The sequence below is a fragment of the Vicugna pacos genome, chromosome 3, assembly GCF_048564905.1.
Source record: "Vicugna pacos chromosome 3, VicPac4, whole genome shotgun sequence".
Classification (NCBI taxonomy): Eukaryota; Metazoa; Chordata; class Mammalia; order Artiodactyla; family Camelidae; genus Vicugna; species Vicugna pacos.
Genome location: NC_132989.1, coordinates 30269690 through 30290587, shown reverse-complemented (window position 1 = coordinate 30290587; position 20898 = coordinate 30269690). Strand labels below are relative to the sequence as shown.

Genomic DNA, 20898 nt, shown 5'->3' with positions numbered 1-20898 from the left:
TGTAAATAGATTTGTTTTCTTAGTTATTTTTATTATTCTGGGAGTCATTCTTGGAGGTTTAACTTAGAGCCTACTCCTTCAGTTCTTTGAATGATACTGTAATCCCTTATACTAAACCCCTTCCTACTTAAATACCCTGAGTGATATCTATTCCCTGCAGTGAACTCTGAATGATAGAATGATATTTGGGGGTTGTAATTTGTGAGCGACTTAGATTAACATGTAAGATTGAGAAGATGTTGACCTTGAAGAATTTCAATTCTATGTCATATATGAAAATGGGAAAATAATAATTATTAATTTCATACCTAAGGTATAAGTATTGCCTGAGAGATGTGAAATAAAGATACTTATTTTAAGATGTAGACAATCTCACACCATATCAAACCAGTGGTAAAATTCATTGACATGTTCTAAAATGGACCTAAATTGGAAGAATTTAATCATGTAGCATCTGTTCCCATATGTTGTATGAATACAAGGAATATTTATACTCTTTGACGTTTAGGAAGAGACTGGGTGCTGTAAACTGAAGACACTTGGTCTTATAATTAAGCTTAGGAAAGCTGAACTTACTTGAAGCAACTTGTTGGCAGCATAGTGTGCCTTGAAATATTTCACTTTACACTGCCCCTCAAGAAAAGAAAGAATATAGAATTAATGGTTAGTAATCTCAAGATAAACTTTATTTAGTTAAAAAAATTTTCCAGACCAGAAAATTTTAATCTAGTAAGTTGGATAACATTGTTCTCTGGAATCTTTCCCTAGCCTGCCTCAGGAGTTTTTATAAGGGATCTAATACATTATAATAACAAATTCTCATTAAATTATATATTTATTATTTATCCTGTCTTATTCATTTTAAAATGTTGATAAGATTGGTGAAGTTATCATTTAGGTTGCATACTAAAGTCTCTGCTAACATACTTTTTAAAGCAGTAAATAAAAGAGCACTCAAAAACCAGTTTTAGGATGTCAAATGTTTCTCAAAAGAAAAGAACATTAAATCTTTTAAAATTTCAAAAAATACTTTCTAAAATGGTGTGGATACTAGCTTGATTTTTATACCACATATGACTAATCAAAGATTTCATTAACCTACTTATTTTAATATGAATCAGAAAAGCAGAGAACAGATAGAGTTCACTGTACTCAGTGAGTTTAAGAGAGAAATGTCTTCTGGCACACGCACAATGCAAGTAGAAATTTAAGCCATAGTTTGGTTTTCATTTTAAAACTGCTTTGTTAGCATGATTTTATTTTTTCCCAGTGCTGTGTAGAGTGTCTAGATTCTATATTCATATTTTTGCTGTTCCATTCATTTACATAACAAAACATGTCTTGTTTGAAGAAAAACATACCGTTAGAGAAAGAATGTCTTTGTATATATAAATCAGTTGGCCAGAAAGCAGTAAGAGAATTTTAATAAATTCAAATTACTTACATGGAAAGAACACAAATTCTTAAATCAAGCTGTAAAAATTTTACTCTAATTATATATCTCACATTGCTGCTTGGCCCCACATCTATTTCATGGATAGATAAGCAGGATTTATTCCCAGCCTGAGTTTTCTGATTGGTATCCCTCCTCCCTCACCAATAAAACAGATTTTTCAAGATACAAACTTCTTTAACTCTGTTTTGCCTCTTCCTAACTTTGTCTTATTCTTTGTTATTTTTTCATTTTTGTCTTTTATATTCATTTAAAATCATTTTCTCTCAAGATTTGTTTATTGAATAAACATTTATTGACTCCATTTATTGAATGGAAACCTCCTCCCATTTATTGAATACAAAATATTTAATGGGTATCTATTAATTTGCCATATTCTATTATAGGTACAGGGATATGATCAGGGGTAAAGTAGTACAAAAATAGAATGTCTTTTACAGACTTTAAAAAAGTCAATATACAGTAATAATGTGAAAACAATATAATCACAGGCTTTAGAGTAAAATTAGGGATTCTCTTTTACCAGTCTTCTCTGATTTCATCTGAGACCCTTAACCACTTTAAAAATTTTAATGTGCTCCTTTCAGACTTTTTCTTTGCACTTACGCAAATATATACTTCTATATAGAGAAATGTATATATTTCTACCTAAATGGAATCATGGCAGTCTTTGTATTTCAGAGCATTTAGATCTCATTTAACTACTGTATGAAATTCTGTGGAGAAAACTTAATTCATAGAACCATTTCTCAAAAGTGGTTAACATTTACAGTGTTACTGATTTTTTTACTAATATAATCAGTAATCTAATAAAATCTTTATACATATGTAGAGATATTTTTAAAGATCTTTCATATGGATATAAATATATGTAGATATTCTTGTGAAAATCTAAAATTAAACTTTGTTTCCAAATAATAAGTAAATTTAATGTTTAACTTCAAAAAAGATTGCACCTATGTACGCTGTTATCAGTAATTTTGTTAAATTTCCTCTGCCTAATAACTCTCACAGACTATCCCCAGTAGTTTTAATTTCAATGAATCTATAGGATGAAATCTATTGTTGTTTTAATATGTATTTTCTTTGTTCCTAGTGAGGTAGAGCATCTTTTCGATGAATATGTGTTAGTTTAGCTTTTTTTGTAAGCTATTACTTTAGTGTTTGTCCATTTTTAATCAATTAACTTACCTTTTGCTTACTGAAGAATAGACATTATTTATATGTGATGAATATAAAGTCTTCATGCATTGTACATGGGGCATCTATTATTTGATATTCAATAAATATGATCAAGTCCTTTATATTCCTACTGTATTAGTTTGCTAAGGCTGCTATATATCAGTTGTTTCCTAGCATATCAGTTATACCTTTTTTTTCATTTTTTTTAGTGTTTGCTCTTGCAATTAATACTTAAAACTAATCCAGGTCCACTTACAAATAACACTACAGCACTTAGTGGTTAGTGTAAGTTTCTTATATTATCAAAATAATCCTAATTCCTCCTTTTCATTCTATGTATCGTTGCTGTCATTCATTTTAAGTATACATAAGCATTTACATACATATATACATGTACACATATACATATATAAGCATATACATACATGCATGCACACATACATACATTTGTACATAAGCGTACAATAGAATGCATTATAGCTTTTATCATTTTGAACAAATTATCTGTTAGGTAAATTTAAGAATAAGAAAAATAAAAGTTTTTATTTTACCTTTATTCTATGAAACTTTTCTTTTTGGTGTGTAGATCTGAGTTTCTGATGTATTAGTCTCCTTCTCTCCAAATAATTTCTTTTACTATTTCCTGCAAGTCAAGTTTACAGGCAACAAATATACCGAATTTTTATTTGTCTGAGAAAATGTTTACTTCTTCACTTTTGAAGGAAAATTTTGCAGGGTACAAAATTCTTTGTCGGTAGTTTTTTTCTTTCAACACTTTAAAGGATTCACTGCACTCCTTTGCTTGCATGGTTTCTGAGGAGAGGTCAGACATAATTCTTATCTTTGTTCCTCTATAAATAAGGTGTTCTTTTCCTCTGGCATTTTTCAGAATTGTTCTTTATCTTTGATTTTCTGTAGTTTGAAAACAGTAAGCCTAGGTGTAATTCTTTGGGTATTTATTCTGCTTGATGTTCTCTGACCTTCCTGGATCTGTTTGGTGTCTGACATTAAGTTGGGGAAATTATTAGTCATGATTGTTATACACATTTCTTCTGTTCCTTTCTTATCTTTTTGGTGATCCCATTATACATATGTCACACCTTTTGTAGTTGTCCAACACTCCTTGGATATTCTGTTCTGTCCCCATGCCCAGTCTGTTTATTTTGCTCTTTGGTTTTAGAGGCTTCTATTGAGATATCCTTAAGCTCAGAGATTCTTTCTTCAGCTGTGTCCATTCTACTAGTAAACCCATCAAAAGCATTCTTCATTTCTGTGACCGATTTTTTTTTAATGTCTAGCATTTCTTTTTGGTTCTTTCTTGGTGTGTGCATCTCTTTGCTTACATGTTCTTTTATGCTGTCTGTTTTATCCATTTGAGTTCTTAGTGTATTAATCGTAGTTGTTTTAAATTTCCGACCTGATAATTCCAACATTCCTGCCTGGTTCTGATGCTTGCTCTCTCTCTTCATACTGTGTTTTTTGCCTTTTGGTATGCCTTATGATTTTTGTTTTGATTGCTGGTTATGATGTAGTGGGTAAAATAAACTGCTGTAAATGGGCCTTTGGTAATACAGTGATGAGGTGTGAAGAGAGGGGAAGCATTCTGTAGTCCTATGTTGGTGTCAGTCTTTTAGTGAGCCTGTGCCTCTGAACTGTGAATTTCTCACGTGTTGATCTTTTTTTTCTTTTCTTCCTCCTTACATGGGTGGGAGAGAATGACATCAGCAGGGCTGGAGTTCAGTATTTCCCTTCTCCCAGGCCAGTTAGGCTCTGATACTGCTCCTGCAGCTTGGGATCTGGTTAACTAAGTTCCTTTGGATGTTAGGCCTTGTTAAGAACAGAGTGCTCTGGCGAATTACCAAATAGTTACTTTTCCCTCACCCGGCCAGAAGCATGGAGGGACTTTTATCCGATATTTGCTTTGAGAAACCTGTTGAAGCTCCTGGCAGTAAAACTCAAAAAAATGTGGGCCATCCGTTCTAGTACTGAGCCCCCCTGGGGTTTTAAAACTTCAGACTTGTTCACTCTGAGCCCTCCAGCAATTCATCAGTTATAATTCTGGTTTTCCTACCAGAAACTGGTTCCCGCAGAGGTTTTAGCTTATGAGTTTCTGTTCAGGTAAGTTGTGAGTCTCTGTATTTGCCCATTAGTCTCTCCAGTTTTGGGAACAGCAGTTTTCCTTGTGACCTCAATTCTCTTAAGGGTCTGAGAAGAGTTGGTTTTTCAGTCTGTTCAGCTTTTTACTTGTTAGGATGGAGTAGAAGCTTCTGAACTCCTTACATGTGAAACCAGAGTCTGTATCATTTTAAACCTTCAGATTTAAGAGCCTGTTTGTTGTAAAGGGTTGGTTGATAGAGTGAGCTCCTGTCAAGGAGGTTTGTTGACTGTAACCTAAGGTTCTAGGAAGAACAATGAAAAAGAAGGAAAGAAGCAATGGACAATTGTGTCAGGCAGGAATAGCCTCCTCAGACAGAAAAGGAGTTGCCAGTTTGTCAAGATGGCAGAAGGAACTTGAAGTTTGGGGTTCTGTGAGTAATCCCAATATACCTATATATCTTGATTTTAATTCCCAAGATGCCACTCTTTTCCAACAAGTGTTCTGATTGTCCTGTAAGAACTCAGATGATATTTCAGGTTAAATTGATACAGTTTAACAACGTATAAAATAAAACTATTATTGATTTTTCAGTTAATTCAGCACTGTGAAAACATGAGATTAGAAAGTTTTTTAATAAAGTCATAAAGGTCACTGGTTCTTTATCCATGATTTGAGCCAGTAATTTAGAACATTGAATTTGTCAAGTCTGTTTCTTTATTCTCTCCAGTGTTTAGAAAAAGAGTCTTATGTCTTTGTTATTGTTCATAAGCAGCCGTTGCAAGTTCTCCTAAGTCTTGCCTTCAGTCTATACTTTATTCTAGGAAATTATACTTGATAACTTAATTATTTTACCTCTCCCAGTTATGGGTCGCCAGAGTTGCATGCCCAAAGACTAGTGAGATTTTCATTAACGTTAGATAACCAGTTGCTAGTTTCCATGTCTTTCAAATTCTGCTTTTTGCCACTAATGTTGGTACCAATTACTGTATTTTTGGATTTTCTTAATTTTAAATGGCACAACCTATCATAGGTAGTTTAAACAAAGTAAATTTGTTTTCAGACTCTTGTCAAGACCAGATAGTCAGGTTTGGAGGCATTGTAGGAAGCAACACTGACAAATTACATCATGGAAGCAATCCAGTGAAGCCACACTGCTACCATCTAAAAACATAGTCACCCGAGTACATCTGTGTATTCTGGGCACTTGATGTTTAAACTTCTGCCTCTTCTCGCAGGTTGGACTTCTCTGCCAACCCTTGTTAGAAGGTGGTGATTGCTTCTTCACATTATCTAATTTGGAATCAGGGTCTTATAAGGGTGAGTCTGAATGACAGAACCTGGATCACAAGAATGACTAAAAAGGGAAGCTGGAGAAGTGAGTTGGGGGTTTCTGTTTTGAAGATACAGATTCAGAGACAAAAGTTCTCCAAGCATAGAAGGGATGTGCAAAAGGGTTAAGGCAGCTGAAAAACATGGTATTTGTCTTCTGTATGTATCATTTTCTAGCACAGAATTAATTACTAAAAATTAGATGTTTTTGTCATGACTTTCTTGTACAACTCTCCTGGTTCTGCACCCCTGGAGTGGGTAGTGATCTTTCTTTTTTCTTGATGAGAAGAAGAGGATAAGAATTAATTTGTCCCTAAGGTTGCTCACCATCTTCATTATATTATTTATTACAGTAAGTCCACTTTTTTCTTAAGGATATTCCTAAAATGTTAAGATTACCCTTATCCATTTTGGACTAGTTATTTTTCAGGCTTCCTGCCCATCTGTCCTTCATCACATTTCTCCCATTTGCTCTTGTGGTTTAGTTGCCCTATTTCTTGGATTTTATGTACCTTCTATCTTGAATTTCTTTCATTTTTATAGGATGTATTCAGTAAATTTTCTCAAAAAGTGTGAATGGGAGGAAAACTTCTTGAGTTATTCCATGCCTGAAAAGCAGTTTCCCTTTAACTCGATTAAAAGTTTGGCTATGTATAGGCTTTTAGATTCAAAATTCTTTTCCGTCGGAGTTGTGATGACATTGGCCCATTTTCTTGTAGCACTTACTGCTTGAGTATTGATAATGGTTGTATTGATTATAATAATTCTCATTTTTATGGTGGCAGTCTATTTATGTAACTAGGTAATAACAGTATTGGCTATCAACCTAGGATTTTAACTGCAGAAATAGTATTTTACTGGGTGTGAAAAAAAAAAGTGAAGATGAATTTCAATTATACAAATCTTTTGTTAGTAAATACATTGAGTTGTGGAAAGCAAGAAAAGAGAGACAAACAGTGTTAAAAAATGAAATGAGGATATTATATGCAGGCATACTTCAGCGATATCACTGGTTCAGTTCCAGACCACTGCAGTAAAACAAATATTGGAATAAAATAGATTGTATGAATTTTGGTTTCCCAGTGCATATGAAAGTTATATTTACACTATATTACAGTCTTTTAAGTATACAATAGCATTATGTCTAAAAATATATATACCTTAATTTTAAAAATACCTTATTGCCAGAAAATGATAAACATTATCTGAGACTTCAGCTTTAGCATACCACAGTAGTAGCAATATCAAAGATCACTTATCTCAGATCACCATAAGAAATATAATAACATTGGGGAAGTTTGAAATATTGTGAGAATTACCAAAATGTGACACAGATCTGGAGTGAGCAAATGCTGCTGGAAAAATGGCATTGATAGTCTTGCTTAACAAGCAGGGTTGACACAAACCTTCTATTTGTAAAATAAACATAGTATCTACGAAGTGCAGTAAAACGAGGTAGGCTGTACTGATTTCACATACTTTTTTATCATCCACAACTCCACAGCCTTTTCCTTTCTTTTCCTTTTTTTGGATACAGCCATCCTTCCTTTTTCAAGCACAAAAACATTACACCTCCCACAGCAAATAAAAAGTCCATTCTCTCTTTTTCAACTAGGATCAAAGTTTGGTTAGGAATTCTGGATTCAACTAGAGAAGCAGAACCAGTTAGATAAATTTATATACACCTACATACACATATTTGTTGCAGGTAATTGGCTTACACAATCACAAGGGCTGGTTAAGCAGTCTTTTTAAAGCTGTGTCTGTCTCCGCATCTGATACCTGAGCTTGAAGTTCATAGGAAATCAGGAAGGGAAAATCACAAGCATGAGCTGGAACCCTATGAGAAAGTGCTGAAACCCCAAGAGGATGAACTGAAACTCATGTCCATTCTTGTTTCCTTTGACCTTGGTGAAATGGATGTCCTGCAGCCTTTATTGCAGAGTTAAACACACACTTGGCTCAGGAACCAAAAAAACTCAAGGTGAATCCAGAAAAGGTAGAGAATTACAGGTCCAAATGCTGCTTCAGGCCTTTGAGGTGAGTCAGCCAGTCAGCAACAAGTGGGTCAGTGACAAAATGGCTGCCTCATTTTCCTAGTTCTTCTGAAGCTTGCAAGAATCTCCTTGTGGAAAAAGGGAATTCTAAGTAACGTAGGTTTCTACTTATCCAAGTGACACATTACAAAGCTTTCACAGTTCCCCCCAAATGGTGAACGATTTATTATGAAATTTCATCCATCACTGCTAGAAAAAAATCTTTAGCAAATAGCCATCAATATGATCTTTCCACATAACTCCACAGAATAATTAAACCAAAAATGACTGTGATAGAATTTTCTGTGTGGATTTGTTTAATTCTGGCTTTTACAATATTTGTTTTATAATCGTAGTTTTGTATCAGTAACTTTGGAATCATACAGCTTCCGTTAGTGCAAAACCAGGATGTTAGCTTATACAAAGTTTTTATCTTTTTTATTTGCTGTGGCAGAAGAATCATCTTTTGAACGATGTAAAAGTGTTGTCACATTTTTATCAGACAATTTAAAATCACATTAAATTATAACCTCTTTAGTTAAGATACCAGTCCTGGTTTCTCCTGCTCTGATGGTGTCATAAGCACCGAGACTTTATAGAAGCATTAATAATCAAACTCACAGCTGGGTCTTGTCAACACAATCAAAGACTAATGAAAGTGAATTAAAGCTGAAAGCAATGGTTGGAACAGTTCTGGAATCATTCTGCTACTGCTCATATAGCCAGGGCCATTACGTGGTGCTCCAAATGTGTAATCCAAAATGGAAGGGAAATGAGATTCAGCTGGTCTTCAAGAGACACAGGGAATCTGATGAAAGCATTGTAAACAAGCCAGTGGACTCCAGCTATCACAAATTATAAGACTTTTTTTATATTAAAACAAAGGACCTGGCAGAGAAAGTGCCAAATGCTGTTCTTTAATAATGAGATGGAACTGATAGTTTGTGTAATTTACACATCAATTTGTTCAGAAGCTTTTTTTTTGAAAAGCAAAAATGTTTGAATACTAATCACTTTGTATTTGAAAGGTGCCTAAATCTCCAGCCAGAGTATGTTGTGGAGAGATTAAAGTGTTCTTAATTTGGTAGAGGCTGAATTTACAGCGGTGAATTTGGAAAGCTAAAATATAATCTCCTGTGGATAAGACTGTCATTGAAATATCATAATGGTCATTTTTAAGGCTGTGACTTGTCACATCTCGCACTGGTTTTCAAGGCATAAAGATTATATTTGTTTCTTTTTTTTTTTTTTTAATCTGAGAGTTGTTTCTCCCCCAAACGTAGGTTTTAGATAAATTTAATTGAACAAAAAAATAACTTGTATGCTTTTACTGGAGTGATTTAATGGCTTAGTCTCTCAAGAGAGAACTATTTTAGTTGGTATTATGAAGTTAAATTTCTTAGAAAGCCTCTTTGAATATCTTAAAATAGTAACTAATGTATTCAATTTTGGAAAAATGTGAGAGCAAACCAGGTGTTGAGCTTCGTTCAGAATATCTAGCTGAAAATGGGAACTAGTATATTTACCCTCATCAGACTAATTAGAAATTATATGTATTTTATTTATTTCGTTATTTTTATGGATAATTTTTTCTTATAAATTAATGACTCACATGCATGCTAGGTCTCTAGAGGTGGTTCAGGATTTTGCAAAATTTAATTTAAAATTTTTAATTAATTTAAAATGTAATTAAAAATACAAATGTGTTAAGTAGCATCATTTAGCATATTAAAGATAATCAGTATGTTAATTTTCTGTCAGATTTCTTCATATTCATGCATTTTTCAAGGAGAAAATCTTTTCTTGCCAGTTGTTTTTCACTGAAGAGTATCCTAAGAATACAAGATAAACTATTAAAAACATTTTACCATAACCACTCAGTTGTCCATGTTAAGTCAGTCCAAATTTTAAATACCTGTACTCATCAAAAACTAACTTGTCATTTCATTTACTTTCTGATAAGTAAATATTACCCATTTAATCAAACATAGTTAAATAGTATTGATAAAATCCTGCTTATTTCTCTTGATTTTTGGGATCCCGCTTAACATTTCTTATGAAGAAGGATTTATGCTGCTGGAAACTGAAAATTTATGTCTTAACCTCTGTTAGTGTTGAGTAAGTTGCTTACTCCTCTTTAAGCTCAAGGGCAGGAGGAAGCCTGTCTTCCTGATTTTCCGTGCCTGTGTGGCCCAGGTTATATCCTTTGTAACAGACTATAGCCCTGTAGCCCTTTACCTCCTTGATAGCTGTGCAATAAGCAAGCCAACTAACCAGGGCTAGCAAATCATTTCAGAATAAATGAGAGCTTTAGTGAGGAGGGAGGCCGTATTAGCTATGCTGCTTTTGCACAGGCGTCCACCCAGTGTCCACAAAAAAGCAGGAGGTTGGAAATTGCCCCCTCCACCATGCAGGTGTGCAAATGGTTATCAGCTGCCAGTTGATTCAGACAGAAACTACAAACTGCTTTTCTGGATCCTACTATCACATAAATAAAAGCACAGGGGCCTTGAGAGGGGATTTCAGACCCTTCCAACCCTGGGACTCAGATAAAAATACACTGTTTCTAGAGAAGGGTAGAGTAGAAACCTTCTGCCCTGCAGGAGAAGGAAGAATATCACTTGGTCCCAGGCTCTGGCATCAGCACAAAACAGAAGTCTGCTCAGTTGGAGCAGGAGCAGGAAATCCCGTGCCCAGGACCGAGCGCAGATGCAGGTAAGTTCAGCTGTCATGCAAAGGAGGAGCGGGAGTGCTTAAAAGGCCTCCTATCCAAGGCCCAGCACAGGCCCACCCTGTACTGAAGCTGAACAGCTTCAGTAGAACTGAGTATTTCCTTGCTGCACCATCATGAGCCCAGCAGCCTGTTAAGGAAGAATAAGAAAATACCCTCTCTGTGTCACAGACATTCGGGAACTACTGAAAGCCACGGGTGAAGTAGAAACACTGAGAAAAATGCTGTGGCATCTTAGGCCACACCCTGAGTAAAAGGGAATAGAAACCCGTGACTGGAGGAATTTGAAAGTGATGAGGCAGGCAGCTGTGGGACGATACTGAGGAGTCCAACATAGATGTGATTAGACTCCAGAAAGGCCAAGACACAAAAGAGCAGGACCAAGGGAATGTCTGAAAAAGTGATCGCCAAGAATTTCTAAAACTAGTAAAATAAAATACTGAAACTTAGAAAACCCTGACAGAAAAAACAAAATTAAAAGAACAAAATAAAACGACATCTAGACACATGACAGCTGAACTTCTGAACACCAAAAATAAAGAACATACCTTGAAAGCAAACAGAGAGGGGAAGAAAAGAATTATTAGATACAGAGAAACAAAAATAAATGATGGCATACTTTTCATCAGAAACAATCCAAGTCAGAAAAAACAGAGCATTATCTTGGTGTTCTGAAATTTTATAAAAACCTTGTCCAGATATACTCAGCACATCTGTCTTTCAATAATAAAGGCAAAGTAAGGATCTTCTTAGAAAAACAAAAGCTGGGAGAACTCATTGCAAGCACACTTGCAATTCAAGAAATATTAAAGGAAGTTCTTCAGGCATAAGGGATAGTATAACAAATGGAAATTTGATCTACATAAAGAATATGAAAGCACTGGTGAAGATAAAGGTAGGGGTGAATATGAAGACTTTTGTCCTTTTAATCTCTCTGAGAGAAGAGAGAGTTAACAATTTAAAGTTTAAAGAGAACAGTGTATTTGGAGGTTATGTAATATCAGTTTCTCGTTTATTAGCAAAGTTAGTAAGAGGTAAAACAAGAGGTAAAATGTATTTTCTGGTTATTCTATCCCGTGTAATTCCCCTAGATTTCAAGTCCTGGGCCAGGCCTTGAACATTAGGAAGGTTTATGGACCAGTCTTTATTTGTCATGTGGATAACTACAGTCCTAACTACTCTTTCTAGTAATTCTTCCCCTAAAAATATAATCATTGGGACATCTTCAATATAGTGTATTAAATTATTCTGGGTAATTATCAGCTCCACTTTGCTCCATACTTGATTATGACAGCATGCTGATGAATTCAGATATCCCTGTGGCAAAAACATACATGTATATTGAATACTGTTTTATAAAAATTCATCTTGTGCCTGATTGGACTCTGAGACAGGAATGGAAAAAAAAGATAATTGCCGAGCCTGTCACGGCATGTCCACCAACTTGCCCCGTTGTACTTCTTTGCACAGTCTTTATCGTGTGAATACAGCTGAAGTCGTGGAGGGTCCACCATATTTCATCCTTATAGTCTACACTTTGACCCCAGAAGATGCCTTGAGTTCTGGAACCACAGGACAGTTAGAGAGTTTTTGGAATCAGTACTCCACTTTCAACCATTTGCCCAATTAGCAGTTATCTCTTATTGCCTTCTGGAAATCCATATTGCTTACAAGGAGATCTGGATAAGGTCATTAGCATGTTTCCAAGGAGATCAGGAGTCCCTTTTTCACTTGCCAGTGTGGAGTAATGCACCTATCTCTGTCTCATCCTTATTTCTTTATGTTTCCCTCCCGTCCCTTTCTTCCTCTTTTTTTTTCTGTCCCTCTCTTACTTTCTTTTTCTTGTCATTCTAGTCCAGTGGGTAAATTTTGAGGTATCAGTCCGAAGAGTACTGCCAGACATGGGGAAATCTCACCAATTTTCTGTATTCAAGTGATGTACATGCATGATGCTATGGTTTTGTCTTTCATTCTCCTCTTTTCCTCTGTAGGTGGAAGGATTAAAACAAATGATGCATTGTTCATGAAACAAGAATATGGATATTTTTTTCTTTTTCTTTCTCTCTGCCCAGCATACACCGTCTTTAATAAAAGCTGGTGTAATTTTCTTTGGCAAGTTTAAGCTATTCTATGAACTTAGTCATATACTTTCAAATGCATTTTTGTCACAGAAATGTGGTTTTGCTTTGGAGAGACCATCAGTCCTGGTCAGGGGTTGAAATTAGGACCCCATTTTTCCTACTCCTAGCTCTTTCTGGAGCATTTTCCAGCAGTTTTATTCCCCATATATTATTTGTCTGCATTCTGCCAAGAGCTTTAGATACTGTTTCCAAAAATTTATTTAACCCCAGGACACCGCAGAAAGTAATCCACATTATGATCTCCATTTTACAGTTGAAATTGGAGCTTGGATGGATTGCGTAAGTTGCCTAAAATCACACAGTTAATAAGTGATATTGGAGGGGAGAATGGTATTTTTGTCACCAAGAATCAATTTACCTACTTCTAATAATAGACCTCAATTTTCAGGATATGTGTTTTTTAAGCTCTACTTTACAAGCCTGTGGCCTTCTTGGCTGGGTTATAATCTGAGCAAATGTGAAGCTTTAACTATTTTCCATGAAATAAAGTCATTGCATGGAAGAGAAAACCATGCCAAGAGGTGGAGAAAATTCAGTCCTGTTAACACTGTCTGATCCCTGAGTTCAGTTGTGCCTGAATTCATATTCCCCTAGAATTTTCTTAGCTTTTTTGAATATAATTTATAAGTAAAAATTGTATATATATGACATGTGTAGTGTGATGTTTTGGTATGTATATATATACACATTGTAAAATGATTTCCACAATCAAATTAATTAACATATTCATTACCTCACATAGTTACCTTTTTTGTTGTTGTGAAAACATTTAAGAGCTCTTAGCAAATATCAGGTATACAAACAGTACTGTTAACTATGGTCACCATGCTGTTCGATTAGATCTCTTGAACTTAATCACTTTACATAACTGAAACTGTGAAAATATAGTAAACATACAGTGGAATATTACTCAACTTTTAAAAAAAGAAGGAAATCCTACTATTTGTGACCGCATGGTTAAACCTGGAGGCCATTATGTTAAGTAAAATAAGTCAGATTGGTGAAGACAAATTCTGCATGATTTTGGTTACATGTGGAATTTAAAGTCAAACTCATAGAAGCAGAAAATAGAACCATGCTTGTCAGAGGTTTGGGGATGGTGGGAAATAGAGAGGTGTTGATCATGGAGAACAAAATTTCATTTATGCTGGAATCTCTCAATTATTTGAACAAACAAATTTGAAAAAATTCCTTAGGCTGGGTTAAAATGTGTTTTCCATCACTTGTAATGATACAGTAGTGGAGCCAGGACTTGAACCCAGCACTGCATGACTCCAAAATTTTTGCTATAATCCATTTGCTATAGTGCATCTCAATGGGTGTTATACTGAGGACAGAGGAAGTTCAAGGGAATCTTTACCAGTGTCTAGTGACTTAACAACTAAAATATACTTTGTAATCTCCTCTATTAATAATGAGAAAATTGTACAAATGCACATTTATCCAATATCATAATTTATTGAGGAAGTACATAAGTATTAGTTATGTTTCTCAGAGAGATACTATATTATGAATGAATTTTTCATTACAAGTGAAATTATAAATTTTCTGTAGACTTGAATCATATTTTACTTTAAAGTCTTCAGTGAAGAGAGAACTCAATGTTATTCTCATCTTTTCCAGGAATAATCCTCCGATATGTCACCATTTTTACCCCAGGTCAAATTACGTAAATGTTTCTTAAATGAAATTACACATATGACCCATTTGTTTTACTTCTTTCTAATGCGAAATCAGTATATTCTACTGATGGGACAAATGACTCTTCCCAGCCCCGCCACACGCCCGCCCCCCCCCCCCCCATTAAAGGGAAATCACTTTACTTGCATCAGACTCTGGACCTGACCACGTATCTAAACCATGAAGATAAATTGGAACCAAAGGAAAAGGACTGGTCAAAACACACCCTTTAGCAAGACTGTTGAAATACTCTTGTTTCACTTAGCATGTGGAGAATTTAATTCATCCTACGCTGGATGAAAACATAGTGTGCATTGATTTTTGAGTACTAGATACTTATACTTACTGGCTGTGAAATGAGTAAAGTTCCTGTGATTTTTTGTCAAGTGCTCATTTAAAGACATCCATGCAGTAGTGCCCTTAGCAAAGAAATACCCAATAGCAAACCTTATGGCTCATGCAGGCTACCTACCTCAGGCCCAGTGCTGGATAGTTCCTGTGCATGGCTTCTCTGAAGTTAGTGCTGGCTACTTAGTGAACAACGAATAAACGCAGAATAATTCTGTATGAAAACAGGCAGCAACATAAAGCAGCATTAATGTAAAACTGAGCGCTCTCGGGAAAAAGCCCCAAGACACAGAACTGCCTGATAAACAGACTTAGCAACTAGCTTTGTTTTCATTTGTATTCTTTGTTTCAGGCCATCAAATTTCAGCACCTCACTGAGCTTTAAGCATCAGTTCTACCTCCAAGGAAGTTAAGGGGATGTTAAATAGTATTTTTCACAGTTAAAAACTCCATTTCTCCTTGATATCCCTTAACCATGATCACAGTTCTTTATCTAGAGCACTTTGAGGTGTGGAGATTGCGGGAGAGTAGAGAGAAGCTACAGAAATTTTGCAGAGTGGTGTAGAGGCAAGAGACCAAGACTGCTTATGCAAAAGGCCAGTGGATGCTTAATTGCCTGGAGGCTTGTGTCTCAATATTAACTTTGTGCTCTTACCTATGGGAAAAGGAGAATGAGGTTCATACATTGGCCTATTTACTGAGAGTCTCCTATGAGCAATCACTAAGGTGGGGGTGGTAAGGTGGTTTAGAGAGCTAGAGTGGAAAAGAAGAAGAAAAATTCAAAACAACATTAAAACATAGTTACTATCCCTAAGAAATGACAATGAAGTGGGAAAGTGAAACATGAAAAAATTTTCAAAAAAATCAACTGAGCAGCAAATGTTCAGAGGAGTTGAAAGTTCAAAAGGACTCTTCATCATTTCTTTCCATTACCCTAGTCCCATCACACACACATTCACCCACTAATACTGTCTGTCTGTCTGCCAGGCCTTGAATTTGTCCCTGTTACATTCTTGTTATGCTCCTAACTCAGTCCTTATCTTTGTCAGATTCTGAGTTCACGTACTCCAGGAAGGCTTCCCTGAAGCACTGTCCTCCAGTGGGATATGTCACAGCACATGTAACTTGACTGTAAGTATTTTGAAGATATATCTTTATATATTGTATATTCAGGGTCTAAAATACATTAAACATTCAGGAAATATTTGATGAGTAAAATAGTATTATCCAACGCCTTCATCTTATATATGGGTTGGTCAAGACCTTGGGAGATAAGATTTTTGCCCGAGGTTGAGCATCTAGAATGAAGACTGTAGTGCTGACTTTTTGTTCATGGGCTTACTCACTCCAACCTATGTGATGACTTTGTGTCATAGGACTTACCCAAGGTGCACTCTGTTATATGCTCTGGCTTCAGTATACATCCCAGGAGACTAGGTACCCATATTTGTCAGATGACTTTTTATGTGAAAACTAAGGGTGAGGATTTTTTTCTCCAAGAATCAAAAGAACAAAATATGAAATATAATCTTAGACTTCAAGAGAGTTTAGTGGTTACCTTGAATAACCCTCAGTATATGGATAAAAATGTCTTTGGCATCTAAGACAAAATAGTCATTCATTATCTATTTGAAAACTCTAGTGAAGGCGACCAGACTTTCTGAGGCATGTCAAGTGGGTAACATTTTAGAATTCTTCCTTACAGTGTACTGAACATGCCTGAAGCTTCACAAGTTTCTACCTTGCTTCCCAGTGGCCAAACTAGTGTTTGGTAAGTGTCCTCTGTGAAGGATTGGCCAAGAGTAGGCCTTCCGTAGGATTACATAGTTTCAAATCCCCTGTGGCTGTGGTTCTTAGAAGAATGGGTCTGAACATCAAACAAATCACTCTGTTATTCAGTTTCTGATGGTACTGCATAGATGTATAAAAATCTCTGGGTAAAAAGAAAAGAGGTGATAGTAGTATGGCATAGGAAGGATGAGCTACCTAATGATTTGGGTGAAGCTGGTGAGATTCTGAGCATGCTAGGAATAGTACATGCTAAGAACTTGCAATTCATTTAGTGAAAAATAAAGAATTTTTTAATGATATTGCTTATATGTGCAATCTTAAAAAAAAAGACATAAATGAACTTATCTGCAAAACAGACACAGACTCACAGACATAGAAAACAAACTTATGGTTACCAGGGGAGTAAAAGGGGTGGGAAGGGATAAATTGGGAATTTGGAAATTACACCTCTTGGGGAGTGATGGAAATGTTAGCTATCTTGATTGTGGCGACTGTTTCTTGGGTGTATACATCTATCAAAATTCATCAAATTGTACATCTGAAATATGTGTAGTTTACTGTCCAGGAACCATACCACAATAAAGGTGTTTTAAAAAGTAACTTTTAAATACAGTATTAACCTCTGATATATCTAGGAAGGCCATATTTGTTAACTCAAGACAAATGAAAACACAAACGATGACCATTCGTGCATATAAAGTCCAAGTAATTTCAAATAAAATTACTGCTTAGCTGAATGCTTAAGCAATTTTGAATTGCTGGAGTGAATCAAAGAATAGTTATAATGTAAGCTCATTAGATTCACAGGAAAGATGTGCTGATTTAATTCAAGTATTCTCCAGTTCATTTAAACCTTACCTGCTTTTCTTACTTTGGATTACTAGATGCTTTTGCTAATCCCATCGTAAGCTGCCTCAAGTCTTGTAAATTTAACCTTTTTGTGAACTGTCTTTGCCATTAAATATCTGTAACTATAAATCACTTGAATCATGGGAAGTCATTAAAAATGTTTGGTCCTTAACAATACCTCTTTCTTCTCTCCATCTATATCTTACAATGTACAAAATAAGTGAGAAACTTACATATGATTTTAATATTTATGATGGTCTATATATGATGGCTTACATATGATTTTATGTTTGTTTGTTACTAAGTATGATAAAATTCATTCTTGGTTAACAGAGTTAATATCATGGCTCAGTTTTAGTTTTATAGTTTTATGGGAGATTTAGGGGAAAACCTTAAATCTCTTATCCTGCCATATAATGTTTGCTTTCTTATAGGAAAAGAGAATATTATTTTGACTTACAAACATTGCTCTAAAAAAGAGTTCACCTTTTTTTTTCTGTAAAATATGTGCAAGTTTGCATGGAGGAATTTTGGACAGTATGTATGTATCTCCTGGCTTTAAGATTTTTAGTTCAGAAATCCCATAATTACTCTATCTGAACCCATTTGGGAAAATACCAAATTTTTCTCTATTTAAGAAATTACTTAGGCCTTTACAGTAAATAACAGTGTGGCATTGTGTAACTTTTACCACTTGTCTTACCTCTGTTCTCTTAGACCATAGGCAAGTTGTAAGTATAGACTGGCACGCTGAGTTAAATTACTCAGGCAGATGGAGATTGTGATCCACCCTTTCCCCAGCTTGTCTGCCCCCACCATATCAAACCCGGAACAGCCTGGGGCCTAAGGCTGCGTGGATTATTGAATTTGCTGCTGCCAGGCAGAGTTGGTAGAGAGCATTGTGAATAATAGCTGAACATGGTTCACACATTCGTTTTAATAAGGAATATGAAGACATATAAATCTTTTAACTGTTCCCTGTCTATTAGTGTCCTGAAATTTTGACTCATAGCAAGTAGAATGAGGTTTGTCCCAAATTGAGGAGCTGCTTTGAAACAAAGATTAAAATCTTAAATGCATGTCTTTCAATAAGGTCATTCTTTCATTATAAAGAGTGCTTTGCCTCGTAAGAATACAGTTGTCCACTAAGATTTTATACAAGAGAGAAAAATGGAAGTGTAAATGCTAAGATTTATCCCATTTCACACCTCATCTAGCAGGGTTTGTTTTCAAATTAATACTGACATGGTGTTTTTGCTGGCACTCTTTCCCTAAGAGATTGAATTGTAGAGGTAACACTGATTGGAATGCATTTCCACTTTAACTTAAGGACAGATTCTTGGCTCTTATAATTAATAATGGTCAAATATACACTTAGTCTGTGCCAAAACAAAGCAAACAAATGCAGTGTTGGGAATAGTCTTTAAACTTTTTTTCTGTTTTAATCACGTGAAAATTTCAGCTGGAAGGAGAATTTTATTAAGATCTGAGTTATCTCTCATTTAATCTAGCTGTCTATATATCGTTGTCATTTCAGATATCCATTTCATTTTGAGTATTTAGTCGCAGGTTTTGTTTACATGTGCATGATAATTTAGGACATTGTTAAAATATTAAACTGGCTGGCTTTATATCACTATGTAGTTAATGTGATATGCTGTGTTGTTTAATTTAACCGAAAACCAAACTATGAAAACCAAGTATTTCTAGAGTAGCTTTTACTTATCTCAGAAAACTTGACTATTATTTTTATGAAGTTTCAAAAACTTGTAATATTCCTTTAAACTCAGTTTCCTCACTTCAAAAATGAACAGAGCATAGTTACAGAAATGTTTTTAATAGGTACTTCACTAACAAATGGAAGTCACTTTTAAATTATGAGGTGAAATGTGAAATTAATAGATGACATTGGGTGTTCTAAGAGGTTCATTTTTCTCAAATACAATTGTAAGAATCAGCCTGGTTTGAAAGTAGCAAGAGCCTTTTGCTATTGTAAGGAGAGACATTTTGGAAAGCCTTTGTATATTCTTGATTTGTACATCAAAGATTATGATGGACTGTAGAATAGTGATATATAGAATAGTGGTATATTGAATTATATATTACCTTCACCATTTTTTCGGCTTTATTGAAGTATAATTGACAGTAAAAATTGTATGTATTTAAAATGTGCAACATGATGATTAGATATATGTATACATTATGAAATGATAACTATGGTCAAGTTAATTAACATATCCATCATGTCACATAGTTACTATTCTTTTGTGTTAAGAATACTTAAGATCTACTCTCTTAGCAAATTTCAAATATATAATACAATATTATTAATATTAACTTAGTCCTCCTGTTGTACATTAGATCTCCAGACTTTAACTCATCTTAAAACTGGAAGTTTTTAGCCTTTGACTCACATCTCCCCATTTTCCCTACCTCTGATAGCCACAATTCTATTCTTTGGTTCTGCAATTTCAACTTTTTTAGATTCCTCATATAAGTGAGATCATACAGTATTTGTCTTTCTGTGGCTGACTTACTTCGCTTAGCTTAATGTCCTCCGGGTTCATCCATGTTGTTACAAGTGGCAAGATTTCCTCCTTCCTTATGCCTGAAAAATATTCTAGTGTGTGTGTGTAGGCATGCACTATATTTTCCTTATCCACTCATCTATTAGTGGACACAACACTATTTCCATATCTTGGCTATTATAAATAATGGTGAAATGAACATGGAGGTATAGATATTTTTTTGAGAAGCTGATTTTGTTTCTTTGGATTGTATACCCAGAGGTGGGATTGCCGGATCATATGGTAATTTTATTTCTCAGTTTTTAAGAAATGTCCATACTGTTTGCCATTATGGCTGTACCAATTTCACATCACCAATTGAACCTAAAATTGTGTTGCTTGATTGTTTGTTTAAATACCTATATCCCATCTTGTCTCAAAATTTTAAGGGAAAATATCAGTATGATTAACATTTAAACATTTTTTCAGAGTGCTTCAGAAGGCTATGTATTGGTAAATATACCCCAAATCCATCTATTTGTTAACAAATGTTACTTGAGTACCTGTTATGTATTGAGTACCTGCTGAGTACCATGCTAGGTGAAGGAAATACAGTAGTGAATCAAGCAGACATGGCTCCTGCTCTCACAGAATAAGAGACATAAACAGAATAGCTGTCAGATCAGAAGGTCTTTATGAAGTAATGTAAATGCTATGAAATCAATGAAAAGGAGTGGAGAAAACTGGGCATGA

The 20898-nt window shown here is 35.0% G+C and overlaps 1 long non-coding RNA gene across 2 annotated transcripts in view; it reads left to right on the top strand.

Moving 5' to 3' along the window:
• The window catches only part of LOC140693947 (uncharacterized), a 340057-nt gene that overhangs the window by 105469 nt on the left and 213690 nt on the right, over positions 1-20898 (top strand). For both annotated transcript variants that reach the window (XR_012069668.1, XR_012069670.1), the window contains exon 3: positions 16048-16129. This is a non-coding gene — a long non-coding RNA (uncharacterized lncRNA). The remainder of the gene's footprint in view (positions 1-16047; positions 16130-20898) is intronic.